At 36.5% G+C, this 12,861-nt stretch overlaps 1 protein-coding gene across 4 annotated transcripts in view; it reads right to left on the bottom strand.

Moving 5' to 3' along the window:
- MRTFA (myocardin related transcription factor A) overlaps positions 1–12,776 on the bottom strand; it is a 72,631-nt gene extending 59,855 nt beyond the window's left edge. For 2 of the 4 annotated variants that reach the window (XM_081331740.1, XM_081331739.1), the window contains exon 1: positions 12,636–12,776. The gene's annotated coding sequence lies outside the window, so the exon portion shown is untranslated. Of the gene's footprint in view, positions 1–12,297; positions 12,398–12,635 lie in introns of those variants that run through there. The other 2 variants (XM_081331738.1, XM_081331741.1) reach the window with 1 other exon arrangement.
- Positions 12,777–12,861: the final 85 nt, after the last annotated feature.

Genomic DNA, 12,861 nt, shown 5'->3' with positions numbered 1-12,861 from the left:
GATAATCAGTGATACAGAGGGACAGATCGGACCGGCTATGAGATCAAAGCGAACTAGCCTGACTGATGCTGCAAATGTGACTGGGAGGCCACCAACCAGGTCAACTGCACAAGGTGGCAATAACACACTGGACCGTAATAGGGAGAGCGATGGCGGGATAATGCCTAACAGTTTGACATCATGAGACAAGTGTACACAACCTAGGAAGCAGGCAATGGGAAGCAGGGCGAGGAAGACTATATATACATTGACCAATACAGCTGAGCTGGATGTGACGCATCCAATTACATGTGGGTGGCGAACCAATGGACCTATCACATGTTCGATGGCTAAATTATTGATAGTTAAAGGACTATAAAAACAATGTCTCTCTAATGTTGGCTTACTCTCTGAAAATGTTAGCAGCGGCTAACAAAAGCTCAGTGCAAAGTATACTTTCCGTCCTGGAGATCAATATGTCCTCCTTTTTACAAATAAATACACCTGGTACTCGGATTTTTATATATATATATGTATGTATGTATGTGTATGTATATATATATGTATATGTGTGTATGCATGTATGTGTGTATATACACACATATATAAATGTATATACACACATATGTATATATACACACATACACATACATACATCTGTGTGTATACATATACATATATTCATATACATATACATATGTATGTATGTACACACACACACACACTCTACAATCTCATTGATAGAAAAGGACTAGATGACATTTTTGGACACAGTCACTTCTTTGTTGAGAAAAAGCATGTGAAACTTCCGATTTAGCAATTAGTGGGAACTTCTTTAGCAATAGTGACATTTACCTATTGTTCTTGTGCGCACACCGGTGTTTGGGCATCCAGCCGGGCTGATCACCCTGATACCATGTTTCCCCAAAAATGAGCCCTAAGGTGTCTTTTGGAGCCAAAAAAATTATAAGACCCAATCTTATTTTCAGGGAAACACAGTAACTTTTAGAGATTTTGGTTACACTGTAATTAGTTTTTAATTTTTTGTATTTTGTTTTATGTTTTTAAGTATTTATATTTTTGTGAGCCTCATAGTTTTTAATTGGGATTGGTGTCAGTATAAATTTTGTAAAAAAAAATCAACAACGAGTTCTACAAAGGTATCTTTTGATCAGTACGATTCATTTTTATAATTTGTGATATGAACAGCAAACTCCAACGATGACAATCAAAATGTATGCTCTTTTTTAAGTTAATGAACCATCAAACTCATATCTAATTGTGATCTCACTAATTGGAACATTTGACTCAATTGTAAGCCACCCTGAGTCTTCGGAGAAGGGCGGGATATAAATGGAATAAAAATAAAAATAAAAATAAATTTTAGGGACGCGGTGGCTCAGTGGGTTAGGACGCTGAGCTTGTCGATCAGATGGTCGGCAGTTTGGCGGGTCGAATCCCGAGTGCCGCGTAACAGAGTGAGCGCCTGTTACTCGTCCCAGCTTCTGCCAACCTAGCAGTTCGAAAGCACGTAAAAATGCAAGTAGAAAAATAGGGACCACTACGGTGGGAAGGTAACAGCGTTCCGTGCGCCTTTGGCGTCTAGTCATGCTGGCCACATGACCACGGAGACGTCCTCGGACAAGCGCTGGCTCTTCGGCTTTGAAACGGAGATGAGCACCGGCCCCTAGAGTCGGCAACGACTAGCACGCATGTGCGGGGGAACCTTTACCTTTACCTTAAAAATAAATTTACTCTTCTTAAGGCTAATTGATTTAGTTCTTCACATACTTTTTCTAACTAAGATAGTGAATAGGATGTCTTCAATAAAGTTATGTCACAGTAAAGTTTTCCCAAATATTGAATCTATAAAGGAGAATATCTGTAGCTTAGGGTTGAAATGAGGGGTCTCTGATGCTCTCTGAGCTTGGTTGTTTTCTTGCAGACATTTCATTACCCAAACTATGTAACATTATCAATGCTAGGAAAAGAGTGGGGTTTGCTCTCAGTTTATATTCTAGTGGCTTGCCCTTTCAGTGTTAGTGGAAGTGGTCTTGGAGGTTCTTTGGTTGGGCTGTTTACTGTTAGCTTGTTTGGCACTTCCTTGATTGGGGTATTGTTTACTTTTTGATTGTTGGTCTAATGTTAATGTTAATCTATAGTCATTTGGTTTCTGGTATTCTCTTGCATTTTGTTAAAGACAAGGGACTAATCAATAGAAGTGAAATAATTAGTGCACTCTTTGGAATGTTTGCTTAACCATAATCTGCTTATGCATTAGCAGCACTTAGATGGAAGTTTTTCATCTGTAGAACAATTAGGGATCATTTCAACTCATTCCAACAAAATGAGTTCCAATGTAGAGAAAAGCAAGTTTTACATTTAGGCAAGAAAAATCAAAGGTACAAGTACAGATTAGGCAAGACCTGGCTCAAAAACAGCAACTGTGAGAGGAACCTTGGAGTCCTACCTAGACGATCACTTGACTATGAGCCAGCACTGTGCAGCAGCAGCCAAAAAAGCTAATACAATCCTGGGTTGTACAAACAGAGGCATAGAATCAAGATTACACGAAGTATTAGTTCCACTTTATAAAACCCTAGTAAGATCACACCTGGAATACTGCAGCCAATTTTGGTCACCATATCACAAAAAAGATGTTGAGAGTTTGGAAAAAATTCAGAGAAGAGCAACTAAGATGATCCAAAGCCTGGAGACTAAAACATACGAACAGCTACAGGACTTGGGTTTGGCTAGTCTAAAGAAAAGAAGAAATAGGGGAGGACTTCCGGTTTTGTGTCGTGGTGAGATGGATTTTGTTATACTTTACTATTATTTTGCTATTGTTGTAAGACCCCTTGAGCATATATACAAATGCAAAAGAGTATAAATTAATATAATTATTATATATATAGTTCCACTATAGTTGAATTAAGGAAGGGAATTTTAAACTGAAGTGAATTTCCATACTCAACATGCCTATTTGATGAAAGCTGTCAACCTGCCTATAAATTCAAAATGGAAATTTTAATTTGCCAATCAGGAACTATGCTAGTATGCAAATTGCCCATCAATATTATAGATGTACATAAGATAATTTAAACCTCCAACAGACAAAATCATTTATAATTATCCAGTGTTAGGCATTAAAGGAGATGTGCAATTCTTTTTCTATCAGATCATGTGTTAACAACTTTTTGCTTAAATAAAATCAAGGAGAAAATGTTTATTTTTTTACTTTCCATTTTCCATTCATACTTGTTTCGTGTGTAAATGTATACATACCTAATTTTCATTCAACTCACTTTCAAAATGGACAAACAATTTCTGAGGGACAAAAAATTAGGGTTACTTTTAAGTCATTCTGCTTACTTTTAAGCCATGGTAACTTTTAAGCCAGACACAAAATCGCCACAAAACTATTTTAAACTGTTGCATTTCAGCATTAGTAATCTAGCAACAAGAGAAGAATAATTATCCTGCCTGTACTTGAGCCTTCATATTATTTCTAAAAGGTCCACAGAGAAACAGATACTTTAGAAATTTCCAATTTTGTGATATGTTTACAAGTATTCCTTGACTTTTAACCAGTCATTTAGTGATCTTTCGAAGTTATAATGGCACTGGAAAAAAGGGCTTATGCCTGTTTTTTACACAACTGGTGCAGTGTCTCGACCGTCATGTGATCAAAATTCGAGCTGTTGGCAACTAGCATGTATTTATGACAGTGTCGTGTGACCACCATTTGTAACCTCAGCTGACTTCAAGCAAATAAAGTCAATAGGGGAAGCTAGATTCGGTTAACAACTGCATGATTTGCTTAACAATTGCTGTGATTCACTTAACAATTGTGGCAAAAAAGGTGGTAAAATGGGGCATGCAAAACTCATTTAACAACTGCCTTGCTTAGCAATTGAAATTTTGTACTCAGTTGTGGTAATAAATCTGTATTTCTTTTCCAAATTTTAAAAACTGCAAAGGAAATAAATCTGAAAAATGCTGACATTATGAATCAGGAATTCTCATACTCTGGGTTACAATACCTCCTTCCCCTCTTCCCAAGCAACTTATCAGGTTGTGCAGGCAAGGCAGGTACACTTTCAAACTTGCTTTAGGCTTTGCTTCCCACTTTGTTTGCATAAGCTAACATTTTTAAAGTTTTAATAGTGTTTGTACTATTCCCTGCACAACCTGATATCAAACTACTCTTAAGGTTTAATGACTGTACTATTCCATAATGCCTATTAATTTAATTTGAATCACACTGTGGTTTGACTGATCGCTCATGTTTACTTACAAAATAGTGCACATCTTACAAATTCTGCAAAGGGAATATAAACTTACAAGCACAACTATAGGGGGGAGGGGCTCTTGCTAAACAAAATAATACACTATTACAGCAAGATTTTTAAAGGAAAATATCCCTTTGTGCTGCTATGAAAGTTCTGGAAGCATTCTGCTAAGAAATCATTCATTTTTGTTCAAATCCTGATTGCACACTGAATGTAAGTGGGACAAAGTATTGGATGGTTATCTGAGATTTAATTGTAATTAAATACATTTTACCAGAGATTGCTTGCTATAAAGTCCCATTAAATGGGATTAAAATAAAATAAAAAATAAATAAATTAGAAGCCCAATGACACCTATTAGAAGCCCTTCAGAGCCTATGGGAAAGATAGCCCAAAAAATTCCAAATGTTTTAGTAACATAAAAAGTACACAGAGCCTAATGTGCAGCTTTAAATCTTTACAAAACTAATATATACTTGAAACTACAGGAGCAAGTCTACATATGGCACAGCACATATACTTGCCATACACTAAATAAATAAACAGCACATATACTGGACACATGCTGGAAAGAGCAATAATAGATTTATTTCTTTATTTCTTTACTTACTTATTAAATTTATTGGCTGCCCATCTTACCATAGGGTAACCTGGACAGCTTACAGTTACATATGCAGTTACATAAAATTAAAATCAGACATTAAAAGCAAGGACACACGGGGAGGGCTGGGGCATAGGTGGGATATGTTGTTATTCAACCATCTCCATTGCGCTGTTCCCCACTGGGGTCCAAAGCCAGCTGGCAAAGCCACGTCTTTAGGCCCTTACGAAAAGATAGGAAGGTTGGGGCCAATCTCACATTGGAGGGCAAGATGTTCCAGAGGGCAGGAGCAACAGCAGAGAAGGTCCTCCTCCTGGACCACATCAGCTGGCATAATTGGGCTGAAGGGACCCATTGCATGCTTCCCCTGCCGGCGCGAGTGGTACATACTGCTATGGGCCAATCCCAGTAGGTGAGATGGTCCCTCAAGTAACCTGGAGCCATGCCGTGAAGGGCTTTAAAGGTGATCACCAACACCTTGAATTCCATCTGGAAGCAGACTGGTAGCCAATGCAGCTCACAGAGCAGTGCTGTTACAGGGGCCATTCTTGGGGCCCCCAAAACTATCCACACTGCTGCACTTTACACTAGCTGAAGCTTCTGAATGCTCTTCAAAGGTAGTCCATTACAATAGTGCAGATGTGAAATGATTAGGGACTGAACAACTTAGTGCAGGGAATCCTGATCCAGGAAAGACAGCAACTGGCAGACAACACAAAATTGTACGAAGATTCTCTTAGCCTCAACTGTCACCTGCTCCTTGAACAGGAGTCGCGAGCCCAGGAGAATCCCCAAGTCGTGGACCAGGTCTTTCTGGAGCAGTTCCACCCCATCCAGAGTCAAAGATGACAAAGTCCCAGATCCTGGAGCCCCCCCCCCCAATACCCAAAGCCATTCAGTCTTATCAGGGTTCAGTTGAAACCTGCTGTCCCCCATCCAGACCCCCACAGCTTCCAGGCATTGCAAAAGGGTGGCCACAGCATCACCTGGATCACCAAGAGTGAAAATATATAGTTAATATATTATACCTAATATTATCTTGATAGGGATATGAAAAAAGGAAAAGGTAAAGGAAAAAATGCTGATACTACAGTATTTTATTAACATTAGATATGGGCTGCAAAATATAATATCGGAATGGAGATAAATGTAAAATGATTTCCAGGGGTGGAGCTAATTGCAATGTAACTCCTATGAACTGCCAACTCTAAAGTGTGACAAATGAATTTATTAAGTGTTTATGGCACCCAACTCCCAGAAACTGTGGGTGGTTCTCATTTAGTAATACTGATATATAGTATCTCAAATACTGATTGTAATTTTGTGCCATAAAATTTTACAACCATCAATAAAATTGCACACATTTGGTAAAATGGTAACTAGCTGTAGCAGTAAAAATAAAATTAGAGAGGTATCTAAAAAAGAAGTATAATAACAACAGACTATTTCAACAGACTCCCACAACTAGAATACTATTGGTATAATAAAGATACCAACTTTTTAGATATTCTAAAATACTGTGCTGGGTCAGAAAAACAATACTACACTGAATGTTAAAATGTTGTAATATCCAGAATTTTACTCAAGATCTAAACATACTTGAACCAAGTGGGAATAGTGATCATAATGTTACACTTTTTAATGTTTATGGGAGCATTGCTGAGAAAGTCTAATATGCTGAATGAAGGTTCTCAATCATCCAGATAAGAGTTGTCTAGAAGTTGAGACATGGCTACTGGACATTTTCTTTTTGGTTTGAAACATTTCACTACTTATCCAAGTAGCTTCTTCAGGCTTCTTCAGATTGAAGAAGCTACTTGGATAAGTAGCAAAATGTTTCAAACCAAAAAAGAAAATAACTCCAGTTTTCATGACTCAACTTCCAATCCAATTTGATTTGACTTCAGGAAAGGTAATAACAGAATCTCAGTTAGAATGTATATCTAAAATGAAAAACATCTATGAAGTCCAAGAAGACACTACAGTGGTTAATGAGCAGCATCACAACTATTAAAGGCAAGTAAGCCTTCTTTTAAAAAAAACAAACCTGAAGTTCTATCCAAGTGAAGTAAAAATACAAAATGCCATAAACTTTGGCAAAAATGCAATCTTTTATCAATAAAAGACGCAAACCCCACCCTCTTTGTCTCAATGCTCTTTGCTGTGTTCTTCAAACAACAAATGTATCTGAAATAGGAATCCAACTGAGAGGCCACTGAAGAGAAAAGGTAATAAAAAAAATGCTAAATGAGAAGGGAAAGAAACTAAACACTTCTGCTTTTACCATTGAAACATAAGACAAATATCCAAATAAGAAGAACTGATAAAAGTAACTAGAAGTCATGCTATATGCCAAATTGAGAAATTCAAAATATATAAAATCACCCAATTTAGATATTACATATTCAAAAGGTGTATTGGCTGTCAGGGATGGATGCGCTCATCTCAGCTGTGAGTTTTGAATTTTGTGATGTGGTTTTTTATATGCTTTGATCTTGTTTTCATTGTTGTATTGTTTTGCTGTTTTTATGTTGTTTTTATTTGTAATAAAACTGAGAGTCATGGATTGAGAAGGATACTATATAAATGGGGAGGTTAAATTGTGAATTTTAACTGTGGACTTTTAATCTGTGTTATCTGAGTTGGGCAATTATGTAAATTTGTTTAATAAATACGTTCAATTAATAAAGTGTCAAACTGTTAAATATGAAATTTCTAACCTTTTTACAAAAAATAATTTCCCCTTTAACACTGGCATTTGTTCTCCACCACTGAAAAACAACCAACCAAACAATTCAGAATAAAATTAAAAAAGTGTCCAAATTGGGTGATTGGACTGATACATTTCAATATAAATCTACACAAAGTAATGGATGCTGGGACAAAAGAATCCAAATTTGTTCATGGAATTATACTGGACTCTTCAAAGATATGTCAACCCATGTGTTCTGTTGCTGTAAAAACGGCAATTTTCATTGTTAGGATCATTAGGAAAGAAACTGAAACTAGAACTACCACCTAAATAATGCTCTTATATAAGTCTGTAGTAAAACTTTGTTACACTAGCCATTACATTTCAAGAAGTATATTATAGAGCTTGCAATGGTTCCAAAAAGAGTAAGTAGGATAGGCCTATGGCCTGGTCCAGCAATACCCTTCCGGTGTTCTTAAAGACAATGTAAACAACTGAAGACAGCCAAGACAAATACTTAGCCTATTTTTTATTTGCCAGTTTTATCAAGAATCATACATTTATGCTGATCTACATCTCAGAAATTCTACTAAAAGTCCCCAATATATTTTTTATTTCCCTATCAATGCAAGTGTACTATTTTTTATTATATGGATTCCACTAGCAAATATTAAAATGTGCATAAATTTCTCATTCCTTGACTAACAGTTGATAACAGAACAGAGATATTCTGTTTCCCATCTATACAGGATGAGATGATGGGAGGATAAGAGGGGAAGGGAATTTGTTCTTCTCAGAACATAACATCATCTTGAAAAGATGTAGAAGTCTTGTCTTGCTAATAAATTTCTCAATTCAGTGGAAATGTTTATAGATCAGTGTTTACATGTCCAGGCCAAACTGTTGCTATTTCAACAATTACAATGTGTTATCTGCCTTCCACTACTTGTGAGTCAGAGCTTCAGAGTAGCTGAGCAACATGGAAAGTCTCCAGCTGGCACTCCAAAAGTCTCTGATCTCAAGACAGGAACTTGGATTTTATTCATCTTCTCCCCACTCATAAAACAAAGAAAAGTGACAAATTGTTCAAGGAAATTCTCTTTGGTTAACTCACTAAATAAAAGCTGTGAGTTCCTGTCGCGGTTTCAAAGTTTCTGTACTTTGCCCTTAAAACCAGCATATTGTAGTCTGTATGATTTTTGCTTCCTTGATAGCCAAACAACAATAACAAATCAATAGCTGATGCTATAGAAATGTAATATATAATTAATATCAATGATTTGCTCTAAGCAATTTCAGCACATCTTCAGAAATTAATGTATACCGTATTCTACTAAATGTTGCATTTCTACAAAATATAGGAAATATTTTTAATTTTATCCATTCAAACTACCTATAGATGAGTTATTAAATCAATTAAGCAATTAATGGTCAAATTTTAGAAGGATTAATATCTGAAATATTGAAACTAAGTGACTCGTGCAACTTTCTTTAAAAAGTGCATTACAAATGAGACACTATCACCTTTATAGAGTGAAACATCCTGCTGGGAATAGTAAGTGTGCACAGGAAAGTGTTTCACTTTCAGATGTTTTTAAATTAGTTTGTAATTCTCTCACAGTCTTTAGCTGAAAAGTAATGGCTACATTCAGACATCATACTATGTCATTAGTTTAATGTGATAAAAATAATGGTTTCATGTACTCAGACATTCCTTTCCTTTATCACTCAGAATTCATAATGACAATAACTGTCATACTATTAAACAGAAAACTGACATTTTCTGACTAGAATTAATAATTTGAAGCATACCAGCTTAAAAATCTAAAAAGCAAAACATCTAAAAGCTGCTAATATACTTCAAAGAACAATGCATAATATTTTCAGCACAATAGAGAATGCCTGTAGATATTCTCAAGTAACCATTCCAAAATTTCCCTCATTAGTAGATTTTTAATCTAAAATTCCCCAAATAACTTCTTGCTTCAATAATTTTGAATCAGCTTGGCTTCAACTGCAGCTTGCTTTCTACATAAAGGAATGCTGTATCTAGTTTTCTTAATTACAAAACTTCAGAAGCCTCCATGTTTGTCTAAACATGAGTTTCTTTACATCAGTGTCATAACTGTGAACAGTTGCTGTCTGAGGCAGTCGCCAAACAAGGACTACCAGTATACGCATGCAGCAGAACACCAGATAAGCTTATTTGGAAGTAAGTTCTACTGAGTTCAAACTTATTTCCACCTATATTGCTGCAGTATACATTTTTAAATATCTCCCTATAGTTTTAAAATATAGTAAAAGAGAAAAGAAGAGGAAGAGAATAAGCTATCTAAAGTTGACTCCAATGGATAAAATATGGAATTGATATAAAGAAAAATAAGTTCTATGCAACAGAGAACAGAAAATAAATAATCTAAATAAATTAAGGAATGCATGTTGTATTTAGTTTCTGAATTCCATGGCTAAGAAGAATGCTAAATTCTGAATCCAATACCAAACTATGCACTTTTCTGTAATTTTGCACAAATATTGAAAACAATTATAGACACCTAGATAATTGCAGAATAGTAGTTACTATTAGTTTTACCAACTTCCTACAACTAGTGGTTAGAAACTACTAGCATACGTGGTTGCATTCACCATTAATTCACAAATCATTTTTCTGAAAACTTCAAAGGTTATGTTTATAAATACTCATTATTTCTGTAGATCTTACAGAATCTTTGCAATATGTCAAAAATTGAAGATATAGTTATGACTGAACATATAAACTGCTAACATAGATTTTAATATTCTTATTGCATATAGCAGTGAAACCATGTTTTCCTTTTTTCACAAATATATAGTAAATACCATATACCAGGGGTGTCAAACTCACAACATCACGTGGCGTGGCGTGGCATATCACAACTTTTTTGCCATTGCTGGCAATGGGGTGGGCACAGTTTTGTATGATGCATCCGGCCTGTAGGCCGGCAGTTTGACACCTCTGCCATATACTGTATAATTCAAAATATTAGCTTGTACCTAATTTAACAATGAAAATTCAGGAAAGTATACTTTTTATGAGCACTTTATAAGTACTTTTATTTACAAATCTCCTTTATTTCAATTACTTTAGGATTCAAAACAATAATATATGCCAGCATGTTCATGCACACTAATTATGTATAATCAGTTGCTGCTGATGTTCACATGAATGCATGGTCAAGATTTAAAAAACATTATGTCCATACCAAAGAGGGATGTTGAGAAGATATACGAATCATTCTTAAAATACACGTTTTGAAGAAGTTGCAGAAGTTACAACAAAGAAAACATTTATTATGCAGTCAAAATCACTGTTTTGTCTTTTAATCCATTATAACTAACAGATAATTCTCATTTGTTTAATTCCAAAAGATATTATGTAGTTATCCATTTCTGCATATAAATCAATTTCTTAATCAGAAATATGTTAATTATGTTTCAGGTATCTTTCATATTTAGGTCATCACACTATCATAAGATGTGTACAAATGAGCAAGAATGGCTGAACAACACTGTTTAGATGAGGAAAACTAAATTATTGAGATGGAACAGAGAATGGCAATCTTGGTCTTGCTTTCTCAACTTGCTAGTAACAAAATCTTTTAACTTTTTATTTAGTATCTAATCCAAAGCAATAATTAATATATCATTTTCTACTGCTGTGCTCATTAAAGCACACTTTAAGATAGTTTTCATGGAAACAAACAACTACAGTCAATATGTAGTTAAGTTTCTTAATAAATGGAACCTTAGTTGTATAATTTAAATACAGAAATATTCTGAGAAACCATTCCAGCAGCAGAAGCAAGTAGAAATATGCACTTTTAAGAAAAGCATGTGTGGTATTTCAGGGGAAGAATTCATATCAGAAAAGCTAACAAATCCAGTGGCTTAACAGTCCATTTTAGTATGCGTACATAGTATGAATAATATGAAAGTACATACTACAATAAATGTATTCATATGAAAGCAGCATAAGACCTATTTTTACAAAAACAGCCAGCTACTCTTTTTTTTAAAAAAAAAGTAATGCTGGAGTGAATTCAAAATGGGAAACTTAGGAAAGCTGTCATGTCTTCTGTCTGTAACACAGAACATACTTTTATTATGGATTATTCAAAACATATTCTTATGGTTATCAAGGTATGCAGCTACAATGGGAGTGGTATTAAACAATGCCTAATAGTCTGTAGCCCATTAAACCAATCATAGGCAATTTTTGCCTACTATATTCCAATATACAGAAAAACATTCTTCCCAATATATTTTTGAAACTGAAGCCTCAATGTGGTATTGCACAGTAACCATACTGTATGTGACCTGCAAAACTCCAGAAAATATGGCAGCAAATGGCATTTTTGGTATCTCTTCACTGCAATCCACTGGTGTTGTGAATTTTAGCATGCAGGTACGGTACTCCTACAGAATCAGAATATTTCAACGCCTACATAAATGTCGGGGAGGGGGCGTTAAAACAAGACCACTAAGGAAATCTTTCTTGCAGCCAAAGTTTGTTAAAGAATTCTTTCCTCGGTCAACGAACCTAAGTTCCTTTGCTCACAAAAACCCTTTTCCCCTCCAATGGCGTAATCACCAGAAGGAAACGAAAAAGAAACGCGTTCAGAAAAAAAAACGCAAAAGCATGGAGCGACACGATTGCAGGCGGCGTTACAGCGGAGAACAGAAGCCTCGTAGCTCACCAAGAAAAGCAGGAAAGAGCCCCGGCTTCACCGACGGAGATCCATGGGAAAAGAGAGAAGTCTACTCTTTGATTAGGACAGGGGGTCTTCAAACTCGGCCCTTTTATGACTCGTGGACTTCAACTCCCAGAATTCCTCAGCCAGGCATGCTGGCTGAGGAATTCTGGGAGTTGAAGTCCACGAGTCATAAAAGGGCCGAGTTTGAAGACCTCTGGATTAGGAGGTACTGCAGCAGAGGGAAGAGGGCGAGGGGCATCCCGAAGTCAAGCTGATTAAGAGAACTGGTGAAGAAGGCCGCCGCCCCCGCCGCCGAGGGAGGGACCGCACGCCTGACTCACTGGAGGAGAAATTAAAGAGTGTCCGCCGGCAGCGGCTGTTCATTCGGGAGGTTCCCAGGACGAAGGGCGGCGGCTCACCACGGTCCTCACATCGCGAGAAACGGAAGGACCGCGGCGACCCCGGCTAAACCCCGAGCAGCCCCGGGTTTGTGTTTTTTTTTCAGAGGGGCGGTTCCCTGCCCCATACATGGAAGAGTCCAAGAGTGGGAGGGATAAGCGGTCGGTC

The sequence above is a fragment of the Vipera berus genome (assembly GCF_964194415.1).
Source record: "Vipera berus genome assembly, chromosome: 6".
NCBI classification, from domain to species: domain Eukaryota; kingdom Metazoa; phylum Chordata; class Lepidosauria; order Squamata; family Viperidae; genus Vipera; species Vipera berus.
Note: the sequence above shows the minus strand (reverse complement) of the source record. Positions and strands in the feature narration are given on the sequence as shown.